The following is a 13,190-nucleotide window of genomic DNA, read 5'->3' on the forward strand; positions in this document are numbered from 1 at the left end:
ATCTCTTGACTGGGTGAGAGTTTTCTGCTTAATTCAGAGACTCTGTCCATCACCACCCCTTGTTGTTAATTACCATATGACTTGATGGCATCCCTGTGTCTTGTGCACACCTCTGGAGCTCGAACCATCAAGCTTCCACAATAAAAGTTATTTTGTTTCACAATTTATTCTTGTGTCATCATAGTTTTCTCAAAACGTGTGATATTTTATCCTCATTTCACATGTTATGCATTATCAAAGGTGGCTCCAATGCATTTCGGGTGGTATACCCTTCATCGGGGAGCATCTGCAAGTAACAATAAAGATATAGCTAAGGGGCGGAAACAACTAATTGGATGTACTAATCGTAGCATGCAGGTAAGGTAGGTCGGGTTGGTGAAATGGACAATTGCTGTTAGTTTGGGAGTGAACGAATTACATTTGCAATCGGTGTTTTTTACCTGTTAGTTGTGGCGAGTTCAGTGAGTTTAACCCTAGGGTAGTGATGCATTAAACAGGACGTAAAAACGTTGTGCTCATTATTGACAGTGAGTGACCCTGTGCAAAAGGAACACTGTGCAAAAGGAACGCGGCGGACACTCACGTGTACCCGATACAGTTAGGCATCTGTGAAAAATATAAACGAGCGTTTTTAGGAAACCTCCACAGATATCAAATATCGCGCGTGCAGCGCTTGTATTCGGCAGTCATTCGACGTTACTTACTGGTGATTGAGCCTTCTCATTTCTCGGGGACTAGGTACTCCGACGTTTTACCGGCGCTTCTCCTCTCAGTGAACCCGGAAGTGTGTGAATGGCACCCGTGTGCGGTATAGTAGATATAGAAGTGGGACTGGGGTGGCGGCCATCTTAGGTGAGTTAATCGTGTAACGGCGCTTTGGGGATCATGGTGGGTGATAATCGGGGGCATACACAGGCAGAGTATGATGTGATAACAATGTTGTTAGAAGTACAGAATATAATACAGCAATTGATGCAAAATGATATTAAACGAGGAGGAAAGAAAATGAAATTAAACTACATTGGATATGAATATTAACCAATACAGAATGGACAAACAGCTGCATTCCAGGAATGTCTGTAGGCGACAGGGGGCACCATTAAAGGTGCTTTACAGGTAACAAGAGAATTCCAGACGGTCACTCAGTCCCATGGGCTTCATGTACTGTAGTTTAAAAATCCATGTCATCTCTCTTTTTAAGAGTTCTTTGCTGTTGTCTATGCCTTCGTGTTTTTTAACGACCTCAAGTATAAGAAATTTAAGTTGTGAGACGTTATGTCTAAATTCTTTGAAGTGGACAGCCACATTAGATTTTGAATTCCCTGTCCTTATGTTGGATTTGTGCTCGTTGATACGAGTCTTTATCTTCCTCTCTGTTTTGCCGATGTATATCATGCCACATGGGCATTTGATTAGATAAATGACGTTCTGTGTGTCACATGTTGCAGTGACTCTCAGTTTGATTTCGTTCCCTTTCATGTGATGGTTAATGGAGGTGCCCTTGATAATACAATTACAATTCCCACAGTTCATACAAGGTCGAGTGCCTTTGTGGTTGATTTTGGCAGGTGTGTTCTTGTTGAGGATCTCTTTGATATTTGCACTGCGTGTGTATGCAAAAATGGGGAAATTGGCAAAAGTGTTTCCAAAGTCTTGTTCCTGCGGTTAAGATCGGCCAGTGTCTTAAGATGATTCTTTTATACGCTGGACTAAGTGTGGAAAACTTTGATACTAAGACCATTCTGTCTTCGTGATGTGTGATGGTTTTTTTTAACAGTTTTTCTCTGGAAGTTATTCAGGCTTTTTCCACTGCTTTTGTATTAACCCTTCGGGGTAACCTCTTTCTTGGAATCTTCTTCCCATGTCTTGCAGGCGTGACTCTACTTGTGACTCATCTGAGATGATTCTTTTCACTCGTAACATTTGTGAAGTAGGTAGATGCTGTTTCAGTGAACCTTGATGGAAACTGGTATATAGGAGGGTGTTGTTCCTGTCTGTAGGCTTTCGAAAAAGATCCGTTTTTATACCTGTTTCCGTGATGGTAACTTTTACATCGAGGAAGGTTATAGTTTTGTTGTTCGTTTCCCAGGTGAATTGTATTCTTTCATTGGCTAGATTCAAAATTCTTAGTGCTTGTATCAGGGTTTCTTCCGAGTTTTTCCAAATTATGAAAACATCGTCGATGTACCTGGCGTACATCATTATGTTTTCCATCCATTCACTGTTGTTGTATATGGATGGAAAACTTAATGATGTACGCCAGGTACATCGACGATGTTTTCATAATTTGGAAAAACTCGGAAGAAACCCTGATACAAGCACTAAGAATTTTGAATCTAGCCAATGAAAGAATACAATTCACCTGGGAAACGAACAACAAAACTATAACCTTCCTCGATGTAAAAGTTACCATCACGGAAACAGGTATAAAAATGGATCTTTTTCGAAAGCCTACAGACAGGAACAACACCCTCTTATATACCAGTTTCCATCAAGGTTCACTGAAACAGCATCTACCTACTTCACAAATGTTACGAGTGAAAAGAATCATCTCAGATGAGTCACAAGTAGAGTCACGCCTGCAAGAAATGGGAAGAAGATTCCAAGAAAGAGGTTACCCCGAAGGGTTAATACAAAAAGCAGTGGAAAAAGCCCGAATAACTTCCAGAGAAAAACTGTTAAAAAAAACTATCACACATCACGAAGACAGAATGGTCTTAGTATCAAAGTTTTCCGCACTTAGTCCAGTGTATAAAAGAATCATCTTAAGACACTGGCCGATCTTAACCGCGGAACTAGACTTTGGAAACACCTTTGCCAATTTCCCCATTTTTGCATACACACGCAGTGCAAATATCAAAGAGATCCTCAACAAGAACACACCTGCCAAAATCAACCACAAAGGCACTCAACCTTGTATGAACTGTGGGAATTGTAATTGTATTATCAAGGGCACCTCCATAAACCATCCCATGAAAGGGAACAAAATCAAACTGAGAGTCACTGCAACATGTGACACACAGAACGTCATTTATCTAATCAAATGCCCATGTGGCATGATATACATCGGCAAAACAGAGAGGAAGATAAAGACTCGTATCAACGAGCACAAATCCAACAGAGGGACAGGGAATTCAAAATCTAATGTGGCTGTCCACTTCACAGAATTTAGACATAACGTCTCACAACTTAAATTTCTTATACTTGAGGTCGTTAAAAAACACGAAGGCATAGACAACAGCAAAGAACTCTTAAAAAGAGAGATGACATGGATTTTTAAACTACAGTCCATGAAGCCCATGGGACTGAATGACCGTCTGGAATTCTCTTGTTACCTGTAAAGCACCTTTAATGGTGCCCCCTGTCGCCTACAGACATTCCTGGAATGCAGCTGTTTGTCCATTCTTTATTGGTTAATATTCATATCCAATGTAGTTTAATTTCGTTTTCTTTCCTCCTCGTTTAATATCATTTTGCATCAATTGCTGTATTATATTCTGCACTTCTAATAACATTGTTATCACATAATACTCTGCCTGTGTATGCCCCCGATTATCACCCACCGTGATCCCCAAAGCGCCGTTACACGATTAACTCACCTAAGATGGCCGCCACCCCAGTCCCACTTCTATATCTACTATACCGCACATGGGTGCCATTCACATACTTCCGGGTTCACCGAGAGGAGAAGCGCCGGTAAAACGTCAGAGTACCTAGTCCCCGAGAAATGAGAAGGCTCAATCACCAGTAAGTAACGTCGAATGACTGCCGAATACAAGCGCTGCACGCGCGATATTTGATATCTGTGGAGGTTTCCTAAAAACGCTCGTTTATATTTTTCACAGATGCCTAACTGTATCGGGTACACGTGAGTGTCCGCCGCGTTCCTTTTGCACAGTGTTCCTTTTGCACAGGGTCACTCACTGTCAATAATGAGCACAACGTTTTTACGTCCTGTTTAATGCATCACTACCCTAGGGTTAAACTCACTGAACTCGCCACAACTAACAGGTAAAAACACCGATTGCAAATGTAATTCGTTCACTCCCAAACTAACAGCAATTGTCCATTTCACCAACCCGACCTACCTTACCTGCATGCTACGATTAGTACATCCAATTAGTTGTTTCCGCCCCTTAGCTATATCTTTATTGTTACTTGCAGATGCTCCCCGATGAAGGGTATACCACCCGAAATGCATTGGAGCCACCTTTGATAATGCATAACATGTGAAATGAGGATAAAATATCACACGTTTTGAGAAAACTATGATGACACAAGAATAAATTGTGAAACAAAATAACTTTTATCCTGTAATAGGACCACTGCAGGTGCACATCCCCGTAGGTATTGCATTACTAAACCCCTCTTTATCTTGGATGAACCTTTTTGATACATACCTGGTTGTCATTGGAGGGGAAAAATTCTCAGCGGCTAGAAAACAAGTAGTGTTGCTCCACAATTTGGGGGTTGAGGGACGCAATATTTATGATAGTTTTGAAACCAGTCCTATTGGCAAAGCAGAGAGGGATGCTGATGATGCTTTTAATATGTCAGCTCTGACATTAGAAACGCATTTTGAAGCAAGAACTAATGTAGTTTTGGAGCATCATCCTTTTTTCCCCAGAACACAGGGCAAGGATGAGAGTCTTCGAAATAATATAGCTTGTTTACGAACCCTGGCACACACTTGTGAATGTAATCTTTTTGACTCACTCTCTTATTAGGGATCAATTGGTAAGATGTACAAACAATGTAAGGGTCCAAGAAAAATTGTTAACTAAAAATCCAGATCTGAGGGAAGTCATTGCAATTGTAGAGGGTGTGGAAAGTAGCAACACATTGGGAAGAGAAATGTGAGCCGCGCCTTGCACATCACAAAGAGATGTGAAAGACTCAGGTGTGTGTGAGATGGTAGGATAGGTTCGTGTGAAAACCAAGCAGGAAGATTAGAAAAGTAAGGATGGTGTAAAACAGAATAGTAGCAGCAAAAGTGGTTGATTTACCAAAATGAGGTGTTATCACTGTAGGAACCATGGCCACTCAGCAAACAGTACGCAATGGTATGCCAGGAATTTGGTGTGCAGAAACATGCTAGGAAGGGCCATTATGCTCGGATGTGCATAGGTGAAATGGGTCAGTCCCATAGTGTGGATTCAGTTACTAAGGACCTGAGCAAGATGGTGTTGACAAATTGACCTGATCCGTGACGTGGATATTGGTCCTTTACAGATGCCTGAGTGTCATATCAGGTAGGATGATAAGGACGTTGTGGTGGTGTTGGTGGATTCAGGGTCACCATATACCATGGTTGGTGACAAGAATTGGGAAAAGGAATTTGGTGGTGGAGAAGTAACCCTGTACCCACTGGATATAATCCAGTGAGCTATGTAGGGTCCAAAATTGATGGGCTAGTCTATGCTGTGATGAGAATCACTTTTGAAGACAAAGGAACTGTGGGGAAAGTGTATATTGTGAAACATGGGGATGACTTGCTGGGCTGGCGACACCAGTGTGACATGGAGATAAATCTCAATCTCACAGTTTTCTGGTGCGTTCAATGAAAAGTTGGATCTTCCTAAGAACTTTGAACATAAGATAATTCTTAAGAAGAATGCAGCCCAGTGTGCTCATAAAATAAGGAAGGTTCCTAATCTTGACAGGTTGGTGAGAGAGGGGATACTTGTGGAGATAGAATCCTCTGAGTGGCTGGATCTGATTGTTATAGCACCTAAAGATAGGGTAAAACAAATTCGGATGTGTGTTGATCTTCCCGATCTGAACAATCATATATGGGTTGATTGATTGCCAGTCTCGTCTGAATATTTCTGAGTTCCTGACCATGCTTGGTAATACAAATGATTTTAGAGTGGTAGATCTCTCATCCGTTTATCATCAGGTGAAGTTGCACGATGAGTCCAGGCACATAACTTAATTTGTAACACCACTGGGAGTGTACCGCTTTTTAAGGACGTCTTTCGGGCTGGCATCTGCAGTGACATGTATCCAGAGGGTTATGAAGAAGGTGCTTGATGGTGTTCTTCCAGGATGATATCTTGATTCATGGAAGGAATTGTGAAGAACATGATGACATTTTAATGTAAGTTTTGGGAAGATTGGCTGAGGTGGGTTTGGCATTAAAAAAAACTAAAATGTAGGTTTAGAAGGTAACTGCTGTCTCCTATTTGGGTCACACAATTTAAGCATAAAAATCAAGCTGAAGACAGAAGTGGTTGATTCCATTATTAAGACACCCAGCACCTGCTGACAAGGATCAAGGGAGGTCTTTCCTTGGTCTAGCTGAATTTTATTCAACATTCATCCCCAATTTTTCCATTTGGACTCATCCCATTAGAATGTTGTTGAGAAAAATGTAAAATTTGAATGGACTGATGACTGTGGGAGAGCTATTAATCTGGTAAGAGACATATCAGTGTGTTGCCTACATTAGGACATTTTGATGCAATTAAGAGAACCATATTGACCACAGATTGGAGTCTTTAAGGCCTGAGTGCAGTGCCCTCCAAGAGAGTTGCTGGGGAGGAGAAAGTAGTGGCATTTCTGCCATGTGCACCTAGGGGTGCAGAGGAGAGGTACTTGATAATAGTGAGGGAGGCTTTGATGAGTGTGTGGCCAATCAATCAATTCAAGTTCTCTCTGGGGGGAATGCCAGTTTTTGTTCTGTCTGACCAAAGGCCACTGGTTCATGTGTTTTCTACCAGAAAGAGTGATGAATCAACTCCTTGCATCAAAAGGTGAGTAGTGGAATTTAATAAGTTCAATTTTCATTCAGGTGGAGTACATTTCGGGCTCAAAAAATGTGGTTGGAGACTGTTTGTCTCATCTTCTAGCTAATGTTGATTTGGGAAGTGAGTTGTCAGATGTGGAGGTGAACCAAACTCTTCCGGTCAGTTGGATTTGTGAAAGTGCCTTGCAAGACAGTGAGTGGAAATCTGCGTGTGAATTCAAGGAGGTCATTGTCAAGTTGGACTGGGGAAACAGGTTCATTCCACCCACGGTGATTAGCAGTGCTTGATTTGTAAAATATGAAGTGCAGGTGCTCAAATGTTTGTCGGAGGCTACACCTTCTTTCCCCAGGCTCCACCCATTTCCTCCACTGGCTCCACCCACTTACTCTATTAGTTCCATCCAAATCCTCAACTGGCACTACTATAAATCAGTTGAAATTATAGAAAGCATGGGAATGTCACACACAAGTACTCAGACCAGGAAGCAAGGAAATGTCACACAAAGGCACCCAAGCCAGTGGCGCTGGAACAAAGTGTTGGTAGGAGAGAGAGAGCTATACTCTCTCTTACCAACGGCAGAGGCAGAAAGTTATGTTCCAGAAGACATGAAAACGTCTGACAATGGGGAAAAATATTGATCTCAGTGGCACTTCGGGGGCAATTTCTATAGTTAACAAACAGTAAAATCTCTCTATGGCACTTGCTTTGTATTTGAATCTTGACCAGAACCATTGATAGTCCGAGGTTCAAAGTTTGTACCCCCTGCCTTAATTAGGTATCTGGTTCTGTGCTCTCTAGCCCTTTTCAGTCACAAGCCATATAAGTAAGAACCCTTGTTTATATTGACTCTACATAGTGGCCAGTGCCAGAGTCCTTATCAGATTACAGTGAAATGTTGTGGTAGAAAGTTCAGTGCTCTATAAAAAGCAGCGCTATAGGGAAATGTAAAATAAACAAATATATTAAGAAATTATTGCCATTGTGTTAGGGAATTTACAGATGAACATGTTGCCAGGCCTAGAATGAACCTGAGTAAAATATATACTTTTGATACAGTTGGGGTCTCGTGGTTACATTCTCTGGACTGAGATTGCATATTAAATGCATTGAAATTTACTGTAATTTTCAATAATCGATCATATATTGGTAGCTAGGAATTATAAATTAAGTTGCTGCCTTCAAAAAACAGCGTTTTCTACCAACCCACTGCAAGTTAGCCTTGTCTTCTCAAAAGTATACATTTTTGTGCAAATTAAGTGCTCTTTGTACCACCGTTTGAATTTAAATATATTGAAATGTTAAAATCTTCTCTTTTCTTCTGGCCACATGTAAAATGTAGACAGTGTTTCTTGGTCTGGTCATCATAGCACTGAAAAATAGTAAATTACATCCATGATACACTATTTGTGTCCATTAAAGAGGCTTTTTTTTAACTTCTGAAGGCCACGCGAGGGATGTGTGCCAGGTTCAGGTTGTTTAGCGGCTGGGGGAGAGGGAAGAAACTCTAAGGGGGCTCTCGTGGTGATTAAAAGTCTTTTAGCAGCAGAAAGGGGAGAGTACGGTCGAGCCTACATTAAGCTTGAACTTGAAGCATTTTCCAATCTTGATTAAGGTATTTCCATAGTAGACACATACATACTGCAGCTCTGCCAGCCTCCACCATAAATACAATAAAATAATTAGTTGGAAAAAAAAATCCGCACGAGTCACTCAGGAAAGCCAGTGGCACAAAGAGCCTGTTTAATCGAATGCTCAGATAGCGCGCAGTATTCATTAGCCCCTGGCCAGGACTAGGAGGCGGGAAGCCGCTACACCATGCTGTATAGATTGCTTTGAATTAAATTAATGGAAGACATTATTGCAAGGCATACCTACCCCTGTCAGTTGGTTTTGCACATCTCTTTAATACATATTTAGGCACGATTACAAGCACAAACCATGGAACACTTAAAGAGCCCTTAAGAGTATGGGCTCATTCATTAGGTGTGCAACTATACGTAAAAAAGAAGGCAACAAGTTTAATTAACATCCTGCTTTTCATGGCATTTAACCACTCGAGTCTTAAGCAGTAAATTGTTTAACCCCTTCCATGCTGATGACGGCCCCCGGCCGTCATGCACCACGGTGGGCGTGTGCTGATGACGGCTGGGGGCCGTCATGAACCCGCCCACTCAATAAAAGTGCCGCACAGGCGCAGAATCGCGGCCGCGCCCAAGGGGTTAAGGGAGGATACTTCAAGGGCAGGGACCGGGCAGGGCCTTTAACTTAACCCCGGTGGCCCTTTCGTGATATAATGTGTATAGCTAGGCCAGGGCCCTCGGCGTCATCGAATCTTTAGATTGTGGCGACACCAAAGTAACCGTCACAACACCACGCTCAACTAAAAATTAGCATAGCATGGCTTTTTATTACTTACAGTTACTGGTGGTGGGTGGCCAGGGCTCTGCCTTTTTTAACTGATAGGCCTGGTCTGCTGGTGCTGGTGCTACTGCCTGCCCTCAACGACTTCCGCTGTTGACTCGTGGATTGCGGGTGTGTTGGGGGTGTGGCATTTTAAAAAGAAATCTGCACATGCTGCCTGCGCACGCTGCTCTCTACCCCCATCAAACCAACTCTAGGCTAATCAGTGTCCTATCCTCCCACTGGCAACACTGAAGGAAGGCCCGGCGGGGGCACCCAAGGCTAATTCGTAATGCGCATGCGATATGGATATTGGCAGTAAATAATTATGGTTGGACCAGTCTGGGTTAGTTGGACCAGTAATGAATCATGATTCATATCATAAGTATCTTGGCTCTGATAGCCGCAACCCTCTTTATCGGGATTCATCACTCGGAAGACAAAATTAACAGCACTGTCTGTGCGGAGTCAGTAACTGAGTGACGTAATTATATGATCAATGCCACATGATGTGCAGACGCGTGTAGACCCGACCCTGATAAATAAGTGCTGGTGTTAAGCACCGTAAAGCACCAGCACAAAATAAGCACTGGGCTAAACTAATGTAGAGGTGATGTTAAAGGTCCATAAGGCTGAATGTGTGTCACTGCCTAACTATGGATGTGAGATTTGGGGTTCGGTATAGTGTCCTCAGCTACAGGTGGCTTTTCTCAGGGGCCTCCTCAAAGTTACTCAAAGCATCCCTTCAGAAATGTTGCATGAGGAAGTAGGCATTGGTTACATAACAGTCTGGACTGCCCTTTATCCCCAGATCTTCTGGCTATCAGTCTGATTGGAAAATGGGTTCTTGGTTAATAGGTTCATAATACACAATTGTATGGTGTTGAAAGGAGCAATGAATATTTCCTGACTAGCCTATAGCAAGCTGACTTTTAAGTCTTTGGGTTGACCTGAACTGTTTTTCAACCCTGAAGGGATAGTCAAGAGGGACATCCCCTGGGTAAAACAGGCTTTTTTGAAAAGGCAGTGTTATAATCTGTACATTCCACTGCTGACTCCAGCTGACTAGAACCTGTGGTGGTGAAAGGAACGAATAAAGAAGAGTCCTTACTTCACTACGCTTCGTATGCTTATTCTTTGTAACACTGGCTACAAACAACCGTGTGGGGACAGTTCACCATCACCCCAATATGTAATCCAGTGACAGCTGATACATGCATTACTGATACAGAAATTGTGAGTACGTACCTTACATCAAGTTGTGCTGCAGCTGGTGCTGACTGTATGTATCTGCATTGCTGCCTGTAGTTTAAAGACATTGTGCTTGATGGACTCATCACCTTGGAGGCATACTTTCGCTGTGCTTCAGTACCTATTACTGTGTGAGACAGTGCCTGAGGTGCGAGGGTCCGAAGCTGTCGTGGAGACTCCTCACGTTTCTAGGAAGTGGTGTGCCTGGAAAATATAGTTGTGGGACTATCGTCTTGATTGCCTTTACCGAGTGCCTTTGTGAAAAAAGAAAGCGCAACGCTGTAGGAAGCATTCTGAAAGAAAATTGAGGCGTACCACTGTGGAGAGTGTGACTTTGGTCACAAGAGCCCATAGAAAGCTCATAATGGTTGGCCCCCATGGTTCTTACCACCAAGGCGTCCAGCAAGGAGATCAGATTATGTATTGACCTGAGGGATTTAAATGAGACCATCTGGGTGGACAGGCATCCCTTGCCCCGGATACATGAAGTTCTTACCCTAATCAAAGGTGCAAGTTGTTTCAGTGTGCTAGACCTTTCATCCACATACCACCAGGCAGAGCTGCACCCTGACTCCCGCCACTTAATCTCGTCTCGTTCATAACTCCCCTTGGAGCGTTCCAGTACATTCGCATGCCCTTTGGTCTGGCTTCAGCAGCCGCTGCCTTCCAGGGGATCATGCAACATGTACTTAAGGATCTCCCATGCACCCTATGCTTTCCGGACGATATTCTCATTTATGGGAAGGATTTGAAAGAGCATAATACCATTCTGAGGAGTGTGTTGGCCAAATTTGAAGTAGCAGGCCTGACCTTGAAGAAGAACAAGTGTTGCATAGAGGTGGGATCCGTGGAATACCTAGGTCACACTATTTCTCAAGATGGAATTAAGCCAAAGGTTGACCTGGTAGATGCCATTCAGAATACTGCAGTCCCAAAGTGTGTTGAAGACCTAAAATCATTCTTGGGTTTATCCGAGTATTATGCTAAGTTTGTCCGTAAATATGCTAGTGTTGTGGAGCCATTGAGAGTGTTACTCAAAGCGAGAACTCCTTTTGTATGGAACAAAGAGTGCCAGGCAGCATGCATCACAGTGAAGGAGAGCATTGCTTCCGCCCTATCGTTGAGCAGATTTGTTCCCACCTAAACCACTGTTCTACGCACTGACGCGAGTGATAAGGGTTTGGGTGCCAGTCTTACCCAGGCTGTCAATGGCAATGAGTAGGTGGTTGCCTTTGCTTCCTGCAACCTTAAAGGAGCGGAAGCAAATTACTCTGTGATGGAGAAAGAGGCACTCGCTTGTGCCTGGGCCGTTAAACACTTCTGTTTCTTTTTATGGGGTATTCCCTTCACTGTGAAGACTGATCACAAGCCTCTTATGTATGCATTCACCACAAAAGGGTCAGCAAAAACCACCCTGAGGACCGCAAGATGGATCCTGGGACTGGAGGGGTGCTTCACTGTTAAACACATGCCAGGTACAAAAAAGGTGTTAGCTGATTTTCTATCTCGTTCTCCGTCTGAGGGTGATGATTGTGCAACTTTGGTTGAATCTGATGAAGTGATACTCAAACTGACTTGCCTTAACAAAGAGGAATGAGACGAGTGCTTACATACAGATGAGAAAATGAAATCACTTAAAAATCTCATAGTCAATGGTTGGCCTAGTGAGAAAAAAGAAGTCGCCACACCATTGAGTAGCTACTGCGATTTGAAACTGGAGTTAAGCATTCAAGAAGGACCGGTATGTAGAGGAGAAAACTTCGTTCCACCTGTAAAATTGTGGACCTAGCCCATATTGGTCACTTAGGGAATAGCCTTACAAAAAATAAGATCAAAAAGACCTCCCCGAGCACTTAATTCAAAATAATTAATTAGTGTTCATATTTGAAAATTCTTTCTCCAACTCAATAGTATTTCTCAGTTGGCACAGTTCAGTCCTTTCATCCGTGTTCCGTATCCGTACATCACACAGTTCATATAATCCGTATATTCCAAGATAATATTTATTGATCCGAAGTTCTCAATCCAAAGAAACAGCAAACAACACATGTTTCGTCGTGCATACATCTAGCACTTTGACTTCTTCAGGGCTGCAACCCAAAGTAACATTACATAAGAGTAATTCTAATGCATGTAATTCCACATTACATCAGATGTCTAATTAAACAATAAGTTCATTACAGAAATACTAGAGATAGTACCAAACGAACCATCACCCAGTGCTCGCAGGATAGAACAGAACCTAATTCCAGAGAAAGCCTCACCCAAACTTAGTGTAAATCACTAGTTACTCTCAAAACTTAAGTACTTTAACAATACAGTATACTATTATAAAGTATAGCACCTGAAATATTACACTCCATCCATAAACTCATCAATAATCTGCAAACTCTCGCAAAGCACCAGTATTCCCAATATATAAAAAAAAATCAAAAACTTGGTGATTAAACATTCTGGTGCCCCAACACCTTTCCATTAATCACCAAACTTCTACACTTCACATGTTATCCTGAAATTATCCTAGAGACTCGTAGATGCCTATTATGCACACAACTAAATTATACATATCAAAACCTATCAGTAAACTCATATTTCTCAATTCGTTTTAATCCAACTCAAAATTATGGTAGACATAAAGCAAAAAGTACCATTATGAAATGTCCTCCTCCGTAGAGCTTTTACCTCAATCTCTGTCCCATTACTACTCCCATTACTACTATCTTACGATATCAAAATTTCTGTAAATAAATATTACCTTGGAATATACAGATTATATGAACTGTGTGATGT

The sequence above is a fragment of the Lissotriton helveticus genome, chromosome 11, assembly GCF_964261635.1.
Source record: "Lissotriton helveticus chromosome 11, aLisHel1.1, whole genome shotgun sequence".
Taxonomy (NCBI): domain Eukaryota; kingdom Metazoa; phylum Chordata; class Amphibia; order Caudata; family Salamandridae; genus Lissotriton; species Lissotriton helveticus.